The 18,709-nt window shown below is 40.1% G+C and overlaps 1 pseudogene; it reads left to right on the plus strand.

The window, feature by feature from the left end:
- Nucleotides 1-17,674: 17,674 nt before the first annotated feature.
- On the plus strand, nucleotides 17,675-18,175 carry LOC118641391 (annotated as a pseudogene).
- The last annotated feature ends 534 nt before the right edge of the window (nucleotides 18,176-18,709 follow it).

The raw sequence follows: 18,709 nt of genomic DNA on the forward strand, positions 1-18,709 counted from the left end.
TTCAATTCTCTTTTATCTTGCATTTGCCTTTGAAAAACACTTTCTCCTTTGCACTCCAGCTTTCAAAATATTCCTTAGGAAGTCACTTCCTACAGTAGACAGTGGATAAGATGCCCTGTTAACAAGGAGCAGGGTATGACATGCATCCAAAACACCTCCTCTAATTAAAAAACATAGTCTAGAAATGGATGGAAGGTATCTAACAGGTACACACCTCTGTGTCTGTGCTGTAGCTTGGGGAAGGGCATTCCAGTAAGCTATATGAGGCTTCAGTGTTTCTGTCCTTGTTGGTTGGCTTCCCCTCCCAAGTCTGGCCAGCACTCTGGCCTCCGTTTTCAGTCACCACTTCCTTTACTTGGAGAAGACAAGCTGTCCAAGTTAATCCATTAGTGAGCCTTCTGCTTCAACATAAAACACATGGTGCTCCATGCTTCATTAAGACAGACGAGGTGTTCCAGTCACCGTGTCCCTGCATAGAGCATTCTGTGGTGGCTGCTCCCAAACAAATGCCTTCATGCTATGCACCTTTTCTAGCATACATGGCCGCCCTCCTCACTCAACGAACCTGGACAAAGCCTTCTGATCTCCCGCCAGCAGCAACTTCTGTGTTGATTAATATTTCCGTTTCACTCTGTGCCAGGCCAAACCAAGCTGGGTTTGCCTCCTTCAGCGTATGCTGCCCATCCAAAAGAGTAGGAGCTGTGCAGCTGGACAGATCTGTTGGCTCAGGGCCGGCACTGGAGACGGGATGATTAAGGAAGATAATGATGAATGAAGGACTCACAGGTGAAAAATGACTTCTTTGGAATCCTTATTGATCTGCCAGCTGAGGTCTTTTTCATATGGAACCTAAATTTGACATTTCAAATTGAACCTGACTCTTGAATAGCTCATGCAATTTTAGACCTGGCAGTGATTTTCGATGGAACCTGGGACATTACCTAGAAGGGGAAACTGAGGTTCAAAGCACGGAAGTGACTTTCCCAATGTAACACAGAGGATCAATAGCAAAGTCAGGGCTAGGACTCAGGTTTAATGCTTAAGTCACGATCCCAGACTGCAGGACCATTTTCTTCTGCCAGACCCAGACCCTGTCAATGAGCTAATGTAGTCAGGCCACACCAGTCTAATCTAGACCTTGGCTCCAAAAGGAGTCGTTTGAAGAAAGCGTACAGCAGGAACCATGGTGCTTGCAGGGGGGAGGGGTTGGGAACCAATCTTATAAGAAGTAGCCAAGAAACGGTTTCTCTCGCTCTTATATACATGGGGCTGGGTAAAGGTATAAGATGGTGCCTCAAATACACAGTCTCCTTTTGGAAAGATCTCTTTCCCAAGAAGCAATTTACTCTAGGATTTATTTCTCCATGAAGTGAAGAATATGAGCACAGAATGAAACTCTACCAAGTGGGCCTGGGCAGCCAAAGGCAATGAGGGATGGCAGCTTCTCTTCATGGTAATACAGGAATAGGACCTGGACTGGAGAGAAATAAAAATTGCCTGGAAGTGTAACTGGAGGGATCCCACAGAATTTGAGAGTTTGGTCCAGACTTTCCAAATCGAATGCAAAATACCCCAGGAGCCCCTACCAGCCCCATCTCAGTCATCAGTTTAACACCTTGGTAGGAACTATTACTACAGAGTTCCTAACCTGCAAGTAATTTGGCAGAGGAAGAGGGCTTCCTGGTCGAAGCTGGGCAAAGACTCACTCTACCTGCTTCACATAGCCCAGACCACAGATTGTAGAGCTGTGGTCGATGGAAAACAAAGAATCACCTCCTCTTCCTATTCTCTACAAAGGCTCTTGGATACACTTGTGAACGGGGAAGGATCCATTGAGAGAATCATCATGACCCCAGTCATACAATGAACAGTCACATTATTCATCTGCACCTTCAAAACAGCATTCACAATGCGCCAAGTACTGTGCTAAGCAATAGGCTACATGAGTGACTAAGGCACAGCCCTACCTGAGTTGGGCATATCTAGCAGGGAAGACAGACAGATGCCCACACTGCTAACTGTAATCAAATGGGATAAAGACTATACAAAAGGAAGGAAAATGAACTAAAATTTTCTACTAACCTACTATGATCCAGTCATTTTAATCTATTCCTTCATTAACTCACTCAATAGACATTTATTAAATGTCTGCAGGAGCTGCGCTAAGAATACAAAGATGAATAGAAAAGATCTTTTCCCTTGAAGGAATTGCATACTACAAGGGAAAGATAGATGGGTAAACAGCAAGGTAAAAAAAAAAAAAAAAAAAATTACAGTTACTATTTCGGAAGGCAGTGCATGTAAAGAAGATATGCAAAGGAGTCAGTTCTCAAGTATCTCAAAATGTCTTAGATAAAAGAGTACATTTTTAAAAGAGTACTTTGAGTGAGTCCATTTATATGAAGTTCTAGAATAAACAGAACTAATCTACTATGAAGGAAATCAGAACAGTGATTGCATTTGAAGGGGAGGGCTGTGGTGGCAGTTCTCTTGACTAGGGAGGAACACGACAAAACTTCCTGGGTAATGGTAATATTCAATATCTCAATAAGGGTTTGGTCATTAATGTCAAAACTCATTGAAGGTCAAAACTCACATAAGATTTGTATATTTTGTTGTTTGAAAGTTTTACCTAAAAAATAACTCTAAACAAATATTGAACTCTAGATAATTATATACATGATAAAGTATTTGGGGGAGGGGGTGTACACTTATATCTGTGATTTACTTTGAATTGCATCCAAAAAATAAGATAGATGAATGGATGGATAGAGAAATGGATAAATGAATAGAGATCTGTTAAAGCACATACAGTAAAATGTCAAGTGTACAATCTGGGTAGTAGGTATATAGGTATATAATGCTTTCAATTTTTCTGAAAGTTTTAAAATTTTCAAAATAAAATATAAGAGGGGTGGTGAAATGAATCTTGAAAGTTAAATAAGAATTCCCTCATGCAAACAGGATGAGAAAATGCTAACCTAACACCATGTTCAACTTTGCAACCCTCATTTGCCTTTCTAGCCTCCTCTGTAGAGCCTGAAATAGCCAAATATTTACTCACCTTCTTGCTGCCCAGGGTAGCCATGGGGCACAGTTCTGGCCAATGAAGCATTAAGGGAACTCAGCTAGTTCTTCTGGGAAGGCTTTTGCTGAGTTGGTGCCCTTTCCTGACTTGAATCCAAATGTGCAGCAACCCAGAGCTGCAGCAACCTCTTGCAAGTGTGAAGGCAAATCTAAAAGAATCAGACTCCTGCCCTGATTTTACTGAGTCACAGAACCAACCAGTGCCCGCAACCACCCATCTTCAGTCTTCTTGCTGTGTTCAAAAAATAAATCCTTATCTGTTTTAGCCACTGTTGGTCAAGTTTTCTGTCACTTGCAGGCAAAACATTCTGAGCACAAGGCAGAAGTGTAAAAGAGCCTGGTTTTCCAGTACTTGCAAGCAATCTGATGGCTAAATCCAGAGTTTAGGGAGGAAAATATAGAATATGAGATGTAGACATTGAAATAAGAAGAAACCAGACTCTGGAGGGCTCTTTATGTTATGCTAAAGGCTTTGGATTCTCTAAAGGTAATATAGCATGGGGGTAACCAGATCAGATTGCCTTTTAGAGCAGTGGTTCTCAAACTTTTATGAAGATTAGAATCATCTGGCATTAAGATTAAAATCATCTGGCATTAAAACTACAGATTTTCACCCAGCCGGTGTGGCTCAGTGGTTGAGCATCAACACATGGACCAAGAGGTTGCTGGTTCGATTCCCGGTTAGGGCACATGCCTAGGTTGCAGGCTCAATCCCCTGTGAGGGGCATGCAGGAGGCAGCCAATCAATGTGTCTCTCTCATCAATGTTTCTATCTCTCTCTCCCTTTGCCTTCCTCTCTCTCTAAAAATCAATAAAAACATTTTTTTTTTTTTTAAAAGAACAACTACAGATTTCCAAGCCACACATCCTGAGATCCTGACTCTAGGAGATGTTATCATTGCTTTGCCCATATTCTCTCCTTTATCTGCAGCTTCTATGACCAGTTCCATGGACACAGACAGCTTTCTATCTCAATGCCTCTGTGATTCTCTACTGGATGACTTTCTCTGGTCACACAAATGTGCTGGAGGCCATTAGGGAGGCCAGAAATATCAGGGAGTTAATGCTCCCAAGAGCAACTTTGGACAAATCAGCAACAGGAGCTGGTAGATAAATGCTTCCGTTTCCTTGCTCATCTATGGGAGAATTCTGAAATGTGTATCTTACAACCTCTCAGATCCCTTTAGGGTTTAGTCCCACCGGCCCATGGAGATAACCTGCTCGTTAATATATGTCTAATTGGCATTTCTTGCTTCCCTCACCTTTTCTTAGATCCCCACCAGTGCACTACTAGGATGATCATTCATACACCTGGCACACAAATCCTTGTCTAAGGCTCTATTTTTGGCAGAACGCAAACTAAGACACTGATTCAGAAACCTGGGGTGGGGCCCTGGAACCTGTATTTTAACCACTGCCACTCTCTAAATATTTAGATATGTGGACTCAGTCACAATCACTCTACCACAATAACTTTTCCTGTTGACACTGTCAGACAAATTAGTAGATCAGAGTGAAATTTTTCAGTGTCAAGCAGATTTTTCAGTTGAGTTGAGACCAAGAGATTTAGCGAATTCTCTAGCTAATTCAGTTAACCTATGAAAAGTTTCCAAACAAGCATTTCAAAGTAAAACCTAATACACTGGCCCTAAAGCAGCTTATGACATTGAAAGTGATAATCAGGAGATTGTCAAAATCCCACTACACAAATAAATAAGAATGAATAAAGAATCCTGAATGTTCCTTACCTCAAAACACCCAGAATAATTTTGTGTCTAGATTTAATAATATTTAGTCTCTATTCATTTAGTTGGTTTCAATGGAGGGATTTATCTTTTCTGAAAAAGAAGGGAAAACTAGGTCTTATCAACTGAGGCAGTAATTTTAATTGTGTTCTGGGGCCAGGTAAAAGCCGTCCCCTGTTCCTTTAACATTCCCTTACCAGGAGAAGAGACTGGACAAATGTTTTGATACCATCATTTGCCCTCAAATTAGGATCCTGGGAGGAGGAGCTGATGAGGAAGAAGTGAACATAAGAGGGACCAGAGCAGGTTGTTGGATTCCTCTGATGAGGCCAACTCAAGAGCCACAAGCCTGTAGTTCTCTCCTTAAAAAGCCCAGGTAAGGTGACCAAAACAGGAAAGATAGCATCCCCTGATTGTAAGCTGTGGCTCATGAATTTTAAAAAGCATCATTTAACAATGTTTCCAACTGCATTTCCAGAGGATTAGTTATTCCCAATGAAGAAGGCTTTTCTACTTGCCTGAAATACTAGCACCTCACTAGTAATGGTGAGCAACACACAATGTTCCCTACACCTGCAAGTTTCCCCAGCATTGCGTTCAGTCGGGTGGCCTAGTTTCTGTGCCTTTGTCAGGAGGAATCACAGCATTGTACCCTGATGTTGATATAAGGGCTTATACCTAATGCCACTGAAGACAGAATGTTAGGGAGCCTTCCCATCAAAATCTTCAAGAGTTAGACAACGCTCTTCAACCCTTCCTGCTAATATTCTCCTTGCTGTTCTGGGGGAAATGAAGATACAAGCTGTCAGAAAGTGTGGGCTACGGGTAAAGCTGCTGGCTGATAGAGGATAAAGGAAGAATGCAAAAATACCACCGGATCAGCTTTTCTTTAATCCTAACAGAAGGGACATAGGGAAGGTCTGTATCTCTACTCTTTAGATTAGCATTCACGTGGTATGCTTTCCTGTAGTGGAAGAGTGAGTTTTCACTTGGTGGAAGCATGCAATGCCACCACCTAAAATTCTCAGGAAAAGCTGAGGAAGAGGGTATTTTGGCATAACAGGAAAATAAGGAAGAATTTACTTATGCCTTGAGTTGCAAGGGAAAAGTTTCCTTCCTAACCACAAACATTTCTTTGAGGGCCTACTGCTTACTATGTGCCAGGTGTTTTTCTGGTAATACAGAGATTCCAAGAGGTAGCGGGCAGAGTCTGAGCCCTGGAGAAATTCACAGTGTAGTCAAAGACAAATGACAAGGATCTAAAATATAAATAACAATTTGAGCATGATTATGCTATGTGATAAATGGCAACAGTATGGGTCAATAATATTATTACAAGGCTCAAATAGTTATCTCTTAATAATATAACAGGCATCCCCCTTCCTTAGGATATGTTATTACTGGGGGAGTATAGGGAAGATAGGAACTTAATTGCTTAGAGTAATTTTGATGTTTGCACATAAATGCGTAATGATATTATTGATCCTGGATGCAAACTATCAGCAGAAGCAGTTGTGAAACCTGATGGGAGTTCGCACCTGGCAGCCAGGTTTTCTAGTCATCAAGGAGCCACAGAAAGAACCCAAAAGAACCTACAGCTCCCGGGATATGGCTGTGACTTAGAGTGCTTACCAAATGGAATTAAAGCTACTAGAAGATCAAGAGACTTTGAACGACAGTATAGAGCAGCATCAAATAGGAAGGAGATTGCTTCTTTTATCTCCAGCCATCAAAGCGCTCCACAAATCAATATTAGGAGCTGCATTTTATAAATTACACCATCATGGGAGATTGTGAATCAGCATGAAGGAAAAAAAGAAGTCTATCTTTTTTTCTTTTCTTTAAGATATTTTTTCATCGTGAAACTCAGGAGCTATTGTTTGGCCCCCAAATAACTGTGCACGTTAAAAAAATGAATACTCTGTTTATGTACTACGGTTATAAGAACAATGTCAGAATTCTTAAAAGTTTTGATTAAAGTGTTTTTAAAACAGTGAAAATAACAGTAATAGCTCCAAGAAAATAATGAGTTTCTTCCTGTTAGCTGTCTAATTGTTTACTCCCATAACTGAATAATAACAGCACATCAAAGCTGGCAGTGGTAATTAAATGATTTGTGAACATGGGTTAACAAATTAGTGCATCATGATGTGCAATTGTCTAATTAGGATAAAAATGCTAGTCTTACCTAAAAGACTGACAAGATGTTAAAACAGGAAGGAACAGGTAAAGAGCATCATGGAAAAGATTAGAATATCTATAATAATGTCATCTTTTCTACTAACTACTTGAGAAGGGCTAAGAGCATCTTCCAGATCTTACATATTTAAGTTATACACACTGGTTTAACTACTATCAAGAGAAGAGCAACCAACCAATAACTATGAACTTGTTATGTTTCAGGGTGAATGGGGAGCTGTCTACATGAACACTAAATTCACGTAACTAAATTGTTTGTAGTTTTCATGACAACCACCAGCATCTCAGGCCTGTGAAGGCACCTAAGGAAAAGTTCCTTTGAATTCCCCTTTCACTCATGTAGAAACTAGATTTTGAAAGAAAGAAAGAAAGAAAGAAAGAAAGAAAGAAAGAAAGAAAGAAAGAAAGAAAGAAAGAAAGAAAGGAAGGAAGACACCTCATCTCTCACCTTAATATTAAGCACTTGTATTTATCACCCATTTATTCAGTACATATTTACTGGGCACCTACTATATGCCAAGCAAAGCATTAGGCTTTTTGAGGGACGTGAAGATGCATAAAGCATACATCTTTTATCCAAGAGTTTTCTTTATAATTAGGGAAATGAGGCCATAAGGATACAAACAGTAGGTAGTAGAGACAAAGTACTGTAGGATTTCAAGAGCGGGTCTGATAACTTTCCCCTGGGGAAATCAAGCCAGTGGTGTCAAGAGTTTGGTCTTGACCCATGGGAAGTGATGGGATGAAAGGCTTTGCAGACAGAGGAAATGGCCTGCACAAAGGCACATGTAATTTATTACTTATTCTGCCACCAGTTGGGAAGTTTAATCCTAATTGGATCCCAGAAAAGAAGCCAATTTTGTGCTTATTTCCATTGGCAATGGGAGCATTGGTCAGCCGAAAAAATTTGCTCTCACAACAGCCAGCAACTGAGTGGCCCAGCAGGGGTTTGGAGGCCCCAGAATTCTTTTAATCCTCAGTGATCATTTAAACAACGGAGCCCCCTAAATATATACAAATCTCGTATTTGAATGGATTTGGAGAAATAAAGAGGCCTGTGAAATGCACACAACACTCTTTTCTTTCCAGTCTCTAAGCGATGTTTGCCATATTTTAGGTCCTCGTTATTGCTCCTCCAAACAGGAAAAGCACTCTCTCAGTCCTTCCTTGTTTCCTACTCCACTAACACATCCTCCCTGCATTCTTGGGAAACAGCTTCCAACTGCTGGCTAAACACAAAGTAAGAATGTGTTAAAGGAAGTTTCCTGCTCTCCCTATTAGCTGCAAAAGTTGCCAACAGTTATTGGGCCTCCGGTGTGTGTGTGCAAGTGTAAATGTTATACCAAAGATCAAACTCTGGTTATTCATTCAAGTCAGGGCAAATAGGAAGAAACTATCAACAAAGAAAAGTGATTTCCTTTCAGGCTTTTGCTCGAAGGGCTAAAATTTGTTTAATTAAATGAGACCTTCTGCCCTATTACTGGCACGAAGATGTTTTCATTTCACACCAGGGACCCCACGACAACTGAGCCATTAACGCTCAGTCTCAGGGTCTAAACCTGCCATCATTTCCATTATACTTGTTTCATCACTCATACCTTGCATTCTGGACACTGCTGTTCATCTCTCCAGCCTAATGCCATTAGCCATTTAACTTTAACTTTTATGTTAACAAGTATTTAGGCACACTTTCGAAAGAATGTATTTTCCAATATGAGTAACCTGAGTAAAGAGAGATGTGAAGAATTTGAAAATGATTCAAATGGGAGCCATGAAGCAGTGAAAAGTTTGTAAAATAAAGAAGTTTCTTTCATGTGAACAAAACTGGCTCAGGAAGACGGGAGGGGAAAAACACGTGACCTCGCACTCCTCTTCAGGGGTAAGGAGCGCCTAGGACAGAGGGGCTGCTGGCTGTCAACCCTGTAATCGCTGCTAGGACTGCTTTTATGACTTACTGATGCAGTCTGGCTTGTAGAACCTCACAGGCTGTCCCCCAGAAATCAAATGCCCGTTGGAGAAGGCAGGAACCTGCAGGAGGCCTGCTCAGTCACCAACCTGGTATGGGGGACCTTATGAAAGTCATTCCCTCGTCTTCAATTCTCACCTCTCTAAAATGAGACCATTGGACTAAATGAGCTTTACGAAGGGAGACTACATAATTTACTGTAAAGAAAAGGACATTCTTGCCAGGACATTTGTTAAACTAGACAGGATGTCTGCATGGCAAGACAAGACGCTTAGGCATGCCATCTCAAAGTCCCCTTATACACAGGAGCTTGTGATTCCCAAGGCCCTTCTCCTAAAAGTAACCCCAAAACTTTCAATGACACTCTCAAATTTAAAGGGAAAATAGACACAGTAACATAAAAAACAACTACTTTGTAAAAGATATTTTAAATGGAATTTTAGTGTTATAGAAGTGAGAGGCAGAAGCAAACTTATGTTAGAAATTCAATTAAGAATCATAGAAGTGAGAGGCAGAAGCAACCTTATGTTAGACATTCAATTAAGAGTCATGCCCTGGCCGGTTTGGCTCAGCGGTTAGAGCGTTGGCCTGAAGATCCTGAGAGACCTGGGTTCGGTTCCCGCTAAGGGCATGTACCTCGGTTGCAGTTTGTCCCCGGCCCTGGTCGGTTGTGCGGGTGGCAACCATTCGATGTGTCCCTTTCACATCGATGTTTCTCTCTCTCTCTCTGTTCCTCTCTCTCTCTCCCACTCTACCTGAACAAAAAATGGAAAAATGTCCTCGGGTGAGGATAAAAAAAAAAAAAGAATCACACAAGCCCTGGCCAGTTTGGATCAGCGGTTAGAGCGTTGGCCTGCGGTCCAGAGAGACCCGGGTTCGGTTCCAGCTAAGGGCACGTACCTCAGTTGCAGTTTGTCCCCGGCCCTGGTTGGGTCGTGCGGGTGGCAGCCACTCGATGTGTCCCTTTCACATCGATGTTTCTCTCTCTCTCTGACTTTTTCTCTCTCCCTCCCACTCTATCTGAACAAAAAATGGAAAAAAAGTGTCCTTGGGTGAGGATAAAAAAAAAAAAAAAAGAGAGAATCACACGAAATTTAGGAAGGGATACTGGATCTATAACCTATCGATATATCTACCTAATTTGTATATAAATGTATCTGAAATGAAAGCCAACTTTTTGCAATAAGCAAAATAAACCAGAATATTGTCAAAGAACAAAGCAAGACTAATTAGCCAAAACTGCAGTGAAGTAGACATTTTAGGCCAATTTTCCAATAATGTTTTCTACTAAATTTCTAGTCCATAATATAAATTCTATTACTATAAATTCCAACTTAACTTTTTAAAACTTTGATCTAAGACTTTGCCTAGACTGAGACTCTAGAACACACAACACTCCCATAACACAGGTGCTCATAATAATGTGGGCTTTCAGCATCTTTAATGTCCAGAGATCTAATGTGTTGAAGTGATTGGTTTATGATTGGTTTGGGAATTAGCCTTTGGGGTTTTGCAGTTTCACTACCCACTGGCCATTGTAACACAGGAAGTTTAATGATCGATCTGTACAGATTGCTTTTCTGACAATATTATTGTTGAAATAAAAGACCACCTTTGGAAAAAAGCAATTCTGGGAACACTCTGAAAATCTCAGCATAAGGAAGGACATTCTAAGGACAAGAAGTTTCCAGCACTGAAATAGACTTACCTGTAGGAAGGAACCTCCTATCACCAAAAAAATTTCAGTGGGTACTGGGTGGCCATCCCTGAGGGTCACAAAGGAGACAATTTTTTCATTGGAAGAGAGGCTAGATGAGGTGGTCTCTGTGGTACCAGCCAGTTTTGTGATCCTAAGGCTTAGAGGATTCTGATTCTGAATCAGTAACTAAACTGTCATCTAATACCATCCCATGGAGCAGTGTACTTGCCACAGTAACATCTCCCCACAGAACGCCACTGCTCTAAGAGTCCTGTGTGTGCTGAAGTTTAATTGCTTTTTTTCTGCTTGGCCCAGAATGAAGCTGAGTTTTATTTTGACTAAAGCAATTTTAATACATCTGGGAGAAACAAAAAGTTCAATAACACACCTCAGGTATAAAAAGATCACATTGCTTTATAGCAGTCCATGGTGAAAGAGAAGCACATTGGCATACGTAATAAAAATCCTATCTCAGTCACTTAATATTTAGTGCAAGGCCAGAGGAAGTAAAATCAGACCTGGATTCCGTTCAACACCACGGTCAGGGTGCAATGTGGGCAAATGATGAACGTTTCCGTTCATTTACGTTGGCAGCTTTCCAAGGCTGCTCCACATCTGTACCGTGAAGCCTCCATCGGCAGGCAGCAGGGCAGAAAACACGCAATGCTCTCCACAGTGTTGTGGTGACACTTCTGGGGAGAATGATCAGGGCTGCTGCTCACCGAACTGACTCTGCAACTCGAGGAAAAACCCATCACCTTTCTGGAACTTCAGAGCTATACTTCACAGTGAAACTAAGCAGGAAGTGGAAGGCAGGTGACACAGGAAGGTGAAGGGGTGAACTGGAAAAGATTCTGCAGTGTTACAGGGCATTAGATGGGGTTTGCCAAAGGAATTAGCTTTACAGAGATAATATTTCGAGAGTACCTTCTTTTCCTTTACAGGGCTGGACACTAGACATTTAAAATGTATATAGTTTTAAAACAAGGACTGATACGAGTGGTAATTATCTTCCTCTTTGGTCATAAAATGAACATCTTTTTTGTTGTTGTTAACCCTCACCTGAGGATATTTTTCCATTAATTTTCCTTTAGAGAGAGTGGAAGGGAAAGAGAGAGAGAGAGACACATAGATTGGCTGCCTCCCAAACACACTGGGGATCAAACCTGCAACCCAGTTATGGGCCTTTGACCGGAAATCAAACTCCAGAGCCTTCGATTTATGGGCCGACATCAACCACTGAGCAAAACCAGCCAGGACAAAATGACTATCTTCTTATCTTTTTAATTCTCACCTGAGGATATTTTTCCATTTATTTTCAGACAAAGTGGGAGGGGGAGAGAGAGAGAAACATGGATGTGAGAGAGACATATCGATTGATTGCCTCCCACACAACCCTGACCAGACCAAACCGAACCACAACCAAGGTACATGCCCTTGACTGGAATCTAATCCATGACTCTTTGGTTCGCGGGCCAACACTCTAACTGCTAAGCCAAAATAAATATCTTTTATTTATTTATTTATTTATTTATTTATTTTTATTCCTCACCTGAGGATATTTTTCTGTTTATCTTCAGATAGAGTGGGAGGGAGGGAGACAGGGGGAGAGAAAGGGAGAGAGAGAGAGAGAGAGAGAAACATTGACATGAGAGGGACACATCAACTGGTTGCCTCCCACATGACCCAACCAAGGCCAGGGACAGACTGCAACCGAGGTACGTGCCCTTGACCGGAATCGAACCTACAACTCATTGGTCTGAGGGCCGGTGCTCTAACCACTGAGCTAAAGCAGCCAGGGCAAAATGAATATCTTTTTAAGTGAAATTTGATATCTCTAGGAATGGTCTTCCTACAAATGTTGAATGTAAAGAAAAACAAGACTCAACCATTCTCTTTGAATTTTATCCCTGAAAGTAGCTAAATAAGTCAGTTTGTAATCACCAAAAATGTGCCTTGAAAAATGAACTAAATAAAAGACGGGTAACAAATTAACTCTACAAGAATGAAATGTACTGAACAGATAGATTAAGTCAAGGTCAAGTACAAGTATTTGTTCTGATTTACAGGCTTTTGTGGGACTCTGTTGGCAGCACATAAAGTAGCCATTATCAGAGGCACTTACTCACTGTGTTCTTTGTAGATATATGGTAGGGCCATCACACAAAGCATTTGGCCCCGATAGTAAAGAGATGGGATCCAAAGGCCTAAATAAGTAACTGACTTTTGATATGGCCTTGAGTAAATCATTTAACTTTCTAATCCTTGTCTATAAATTTGAGCTAATAAAATCTATTTAACTTTGTTACTATGGCGATTAAATTTATGATTAATCTAATTATTTGAAATTTTTAATGTGTATTTAAAATGAACCAGGCACAGAGGATCTAATTAGACATTTCTCCAAAGACATACAAGTGTCCAATAAGCACTTGAAAAGATATTCAATATTGTTAGCTATCAGGGAAATGTAAATCAAAACCACAATCAGATACCACTAACATCTACTAGACTGGCTATAATAAAAAAGACATATAATAAAGTATTGGTGAGGATGTGAAGAAATTGGAACCCTCAAACACTGCTAGTGGGAATGTAAAATGATGCAGCTACTTTGGAAAGTAGTCTGATAGTTCATCAAAAAGGTAAACATAGAGTTACCATAAGACCCAGTAATTCCACTCCTAGGTATATACCCAAGAAAAAATGAAAACATATGCCCACACAAAAGCTTGTACATGAATGTTCATAGCAGTGTTATTCATAATAGCCAAAAAGTAAAAATAACCCAAATGTCCATCATCTGATGAATGGATAAATAAAATGTGGTATATCCCTATAATGAAATATTATTTGGCAATAGAGAGGAATAAAGTTTTGATACATGCTACAATATGGGTGAAAACATTATACTAAATGACAGAAACCAGTCACAAAAGACCACACATTGTGTAATTCCATTTATATGAAATGTCCAAAATAGGCAAGTCAATAGAGACAGAAATTGGGTTAGTGGTTGCCTCATGCAGAAAGGGGGACGGAGGAAGGAGTATGAGAGGTGACAGATAAGGGATATAGGATTTCTTTTTGAGGTAATGAATATGTTCTAAAATTGATTGTGGTCATGGTTATACAACTCTACAATATAGGAAAAGCCATTAAATCATATACTTTAAATAGGTGAATTGTATGTTATGTAAATTACATCTCAATAAAGCTATTTATTTTAAGTGCCAGGCAATTTGCTAGGCACTCAATACATAACAAATGTGGAATGCACATGATATATGCTTAATAAATACAATGCAAACCCAAAATGCCTCATCTATGTTTTAATACAGAGGGGAAAAACTTTTGAAAGGAATACAAGTGCATCTGAAATATAAAAGCCTAAATTAATGAGCTAATTAGGAATAAAATAACTATAACTAAGGAAATCGGCATGTAGTATTGTACTGGGATATCATTAAACTGTACTTGAATGTGTGTTCAGCAAGGCAAAGCTGTTAGTGGCAATAATCTTTGGTAATATGCTCTTGAGTCACAGTGTTATTTAAACAGAAAGCAAAGACCATTTTAAACTACACCCCTCAGAATCAAAGACAAAGAGATAAAATGACAGTTTATTGCAAGTGAAGAGATCTGAAGAGGAAATATGCCTCTATCTCTTTACTGTCTTGGATGTTATATTCTGAGCATGCATATTGCCTCCACTTTCCCACCTTCAGTATACAATCACCCTTAATATAAGAAAACAGAAGCCTTGCCTTTACTCATCCTGGCATTAAAATAAAAAACAAACAATGCCTACTTCCCCAGTCTTTGACTTTTTCCACTCTCTTGTTAGCCACGGAGGCTATCATTTTACAATCTAAAACTTACTACAAATCTCAGAATTATTGATGGGCATGGATTCCGTAGAAGTCACTGTCCATATCCTGCTGAAGTAAGAAGGGAACAGCCTGGGGAAAGATGCTAACACCTACAAGAGCTTGCAGTGGCCCAAGAGCCTAACATTCTTGTTTGTGCTTGACATTACAGACAGAACAAGGCATCCTGGGTAGCACATTCACATAAGCAAAGGCAGTTTTGTGGAATGTTTCATACATTTAATATGTGTCTCTTTGAGGGAAGAGCTGGTGTTGTAAAGACCAAAATTCTGGATAGAAATCATATGTGGGTACAAGAAACATTTTCTTAAAAATGATAGGAAAAAGAGACAACTGTATGAAGGAGACCCAACAACAAATAAGAGTTGAGATTAGAGGTAAAAAAGGAAGAAAGGGAGGGAAGCAAGGATGGAGAAAGAACACAGCGGAGTGTGTTGTTGCATTTAAAAATCGCCAGAAAGAGCAACGTTAATTTTAACCATGAAAGAGAAGAAGACCTCTTTCAGGTATACCCTTTTATAAAATGAAATGGTGGCAAGAGAAAGTGAAATGTCTTAAATAGTCATGTATATTAAGAAAAAATAAGGTGGTTAGTAGAGAATAGAGAAGGCACTTCAAAGTATTAGAGGTAATGAGTGGACATAAAATTATTCATACTGATATGACAAGGGATTGGACTTGTATGCCCAGAAGAAGACCATGACAGGATTCATGTGCAGCACTGGGAACAGAAGGAGAAGAAAAGTGAACAGGCAATAAAAACTGAGGCCTAAACTGACTAATTTAGTCAATTTAGTTTGAGTTTGGCTAAAGGAGAACAGTCCAGAAAGACAAAGTAAAATCAGATTCAATGACATATGTAAGAAAGAGAAGGACAACTAAGGTGCACCCCAAATAGAAGCAGATTTAAGTGAAATTTCCAAGCATTTACTGAAAGGCATGCATGATTTTGAAGAAATGTAAAATGTAAATGTTTACTTGGGACCAGCAAGGATTTGAGAATAGAACTCAAGTTCTAAACCTGAAAACAAAAATTCAGTTTGCAATTTATAAATAAGTTTGTGTTCTTTCTTTTTATTCACTGTTTTCCTTGTTTGGCTGTGTAATTGGGAGATCCTTTCCCATGGCAGCAACGTGGTAACAGGTGGCTAAGTTCCAAAAGTGGCCCACCACAGTCCGTTTAACTATTAGAACTCTATCTTCACAATAATGCTACTGAAAACAGCCCGAGTCCTGGGGGAAAGAAGTGACAAGTGCAAGAGAGAAGAGTAAGTGAAACGGGGGAGGAAAAGGAAGGGAGAGAGAGATGACGGAAGGTTTTCTCTTTTTCTGTCAGACACCCAGTTTCGAGCCCTGACTCCAGTACTGATGATGTCTCTGCTAGGTATTCAAACTCATGGTCAACTCTGAGCCATCCACGCTTAATTCCCCTTTACCTTCCCAGGGAGAGATCATGGGAGTTTTAAAAAGCATGAAGGAGGACATTTGGTAGTGAATTTAACATAGGGCAGCTCTCCTAACCATTCTTACCTCTCCCGGACTCATCCCTTTCTTGCTTTTCTAAAGGATCCAGTGTTTTGACTTAGGGTTTCTGATGTGTCTTAGTGTAGTACGTAGTTGTTTGTAAATTTTAAATTTATAAAATGGGGAATATCTATTTAGAAAAAATGAATTCATCAATTATATAGAGAGAACTGATATTATATAGATGAAGTACAAATACAGACTATTGAAATCTTTTAACACAGGGAAGTGCTTAAAATGTAATGTCTTACAAACCACCAAATCAATGGGTGAAAAATTGTATAGTTACCCAGAGATCTCTACCAGGGACTTAAAATTTAGGGATGTGGGTAAATGATAGATATTTGGAAAAAAAACATAGAGAATTGACTTGGAAATTATGGTATGGAAAGAATTAAGTAATTAAAAGTATTGCTCAGCTGGTGTGGCTCAGTGGTTGAGCACCGACCCATGCACCAAGAGGTCACCAGTTCAATTCCCTGTCAGGACACATGCCCAGGTTGTGGGCCTGATCCCCAGCGGGGGCATGCAGGAGGCATCCAATCAATGTTCTTTCTCATCGATGTTTCTACCTCTCTCCCTCTCAGTTCCTCTCTCTAAGAAAAAAAAAAATGTACAAGGTGAAAATACTCAGAATTAAATATGACATTTGTATTAGCAAGAAAAGATTAGTCAAGCTATGAAGGATTATTCTTAGAAAGAACAGAGAAAAAAATGAAAAGTGTGTACAAAACTCCCACTAATTAGATAATTTGAAAGACAATTGTAAATTGCAGTTAAGTAAACAAGAGAACTGAGACAGAAGAAAACCTTCAAAAGGACCCAAACTGTGTTCAAGTTGTAAAGGTATGTGTTACATTTGTGAGATAAGTAAATCTTCCTGTGAGAGGCATAGAAGAGATTTTTAAAAATGTAATTTTCTAGTAAAGAGCCTTCTTAATGGTGACATTTCAGGGGAGAAATAATCTCCAAAAGGACAATGAACTATATGATGCATTTATCTAATTTTTAAAAATATACTGCCTCCATCAGGGTCATTATGTCTCTAAATTGCACAAGTAAGAAAATAGCTACAGCCCTGACCAGTTTGGCTCAGCAGTTAGAGCGTCAGCCAACAGACCAGAGAGTCCGGGGTTCGGTTCCCACTAAGGGCACATAACTTGGTTGCATTTTGTCCCCTGCCCCAGTTGGGGTTGTGTGGGTGGCAACCAGCCAATGTGTCTCTCTCACATCGATGGTTCTCTCTCTCTGTTCTCCCCTCTCTCCCTTCCGCTCTATTCTGAAGATAAATGCCAGAATGTCCTTGGGTGAGGATAAAAAAAAAAAAAAAGCTACAAATGAAAAATTTTGTTTAATAATGTTACTTATTTTTAGCCGTTCAGGAGTTATTTGTATTCACCTTATTTCCTAAGAAGCTCAGCCATTTTCTGATTTATCATCAACAACATTTAATTAATATTAATTTAACTTGCCTCTCTCAGAAAACAGAGCCGAGAATGTAGAGTCAAGAAAACTGGTTCAAGCAGTTCCAGGCGCTTTGGGAGCCGCAGGCTTTGGTGCAGAGATGTCCAAGTCCAAGAATCACACCACGCACAACCAGTCCCGAAAATGGCACAGAAATGGCATCAGGAAACCCCGATCGCAGAGATATGAATCTCTTAAGGGGGTAGACCCTAAGTTCCTAAGGAACATGCACTTTGCCAAGAAGCACAACAAGAAGAGCCTGAAGAAGATGCAGGCCAACAATGCCAAGGCCATAAGCACACGTGCTGAGGCTATCAAGGCCCTTGTAAAGCCCAAAGAGGTCAAGCCTAAGACCCCAAAGGGTGGCAGCCGAAAGCTCAGTCGACTTGCCTAATTGCTCACCCCAAGCTTGGGAAACATGCTCGTGCCTGAGCATGTCACCAAGGGCCTCAGGCTCTGCTGGCCAAAGTCCAAGGCCAAGGCTCAGACCAAGCCCCAAGCTTCGGGTGCAGCTGCAGCTCCAGCTCAGGCTCCCGCTCCCAAAGGTGTGCAGGCCCCTGCTCCCAAAGTTGCCCAGTCCACCACAAAGGTTCCACAATAGAGGCTTCTGTCTGCCAACATGAGGACAGAAGGACTGACTTGACCCCTGGGCTGCTGTCTACATGGAGCTGGTGTCCTGTGCTATCTGTACGAATAAATCTGTGGCAGGATCTGTCAAAAAAAAAAAAAAAGAAAAGAAAACTGGTTCAAGCCCCAGCTCTGTCACGTACAAATAATGTCAGCCAAAGTAATTGAACCTCAGTTCCCTCATCTTTTCATAAAATAAAGGTCTTGAACCAAAAGAAACTTTATGAACTCTTAAGTTCCTTCTAGATATGTTTATTATTTTCTAAAAGATACACTAATGTTTAGCCTAATCTGTATAAATTATTGTTGTAATCTTGTCATCAGGTTGGTTTTATAATGCATGAATTTTCACTAAGATTTATTAACAACCTAAAATAATCCAAAATGTATAGATATAGTAAAGAAGAAAAAGGAGAATTTTGGCTTCAAAGGCAATATTTCAGCCATTATATGAAGAAAATATTTGGATATAATTTTTAAATTTTAAACATGCTTTGTTTTCAATCAG

This window comes from Molossus molossus, unplaced genomic scaffold (genome assembly GCF_014108415.1).
Source record: "Molossus molossus isolate mMolMol1 unplaced genomic scaffold, mMolMol1.p scaffold_m16_p_3, whole genome shotgun sequence".
In the NCBI taxonomy this organism is placed as follows: domain Eukaryota; kingdom Metazoa; phylum Chordata; class Mammalia; order Chiroptera; family Molossidae; genus Molossus; species Molossus molossus.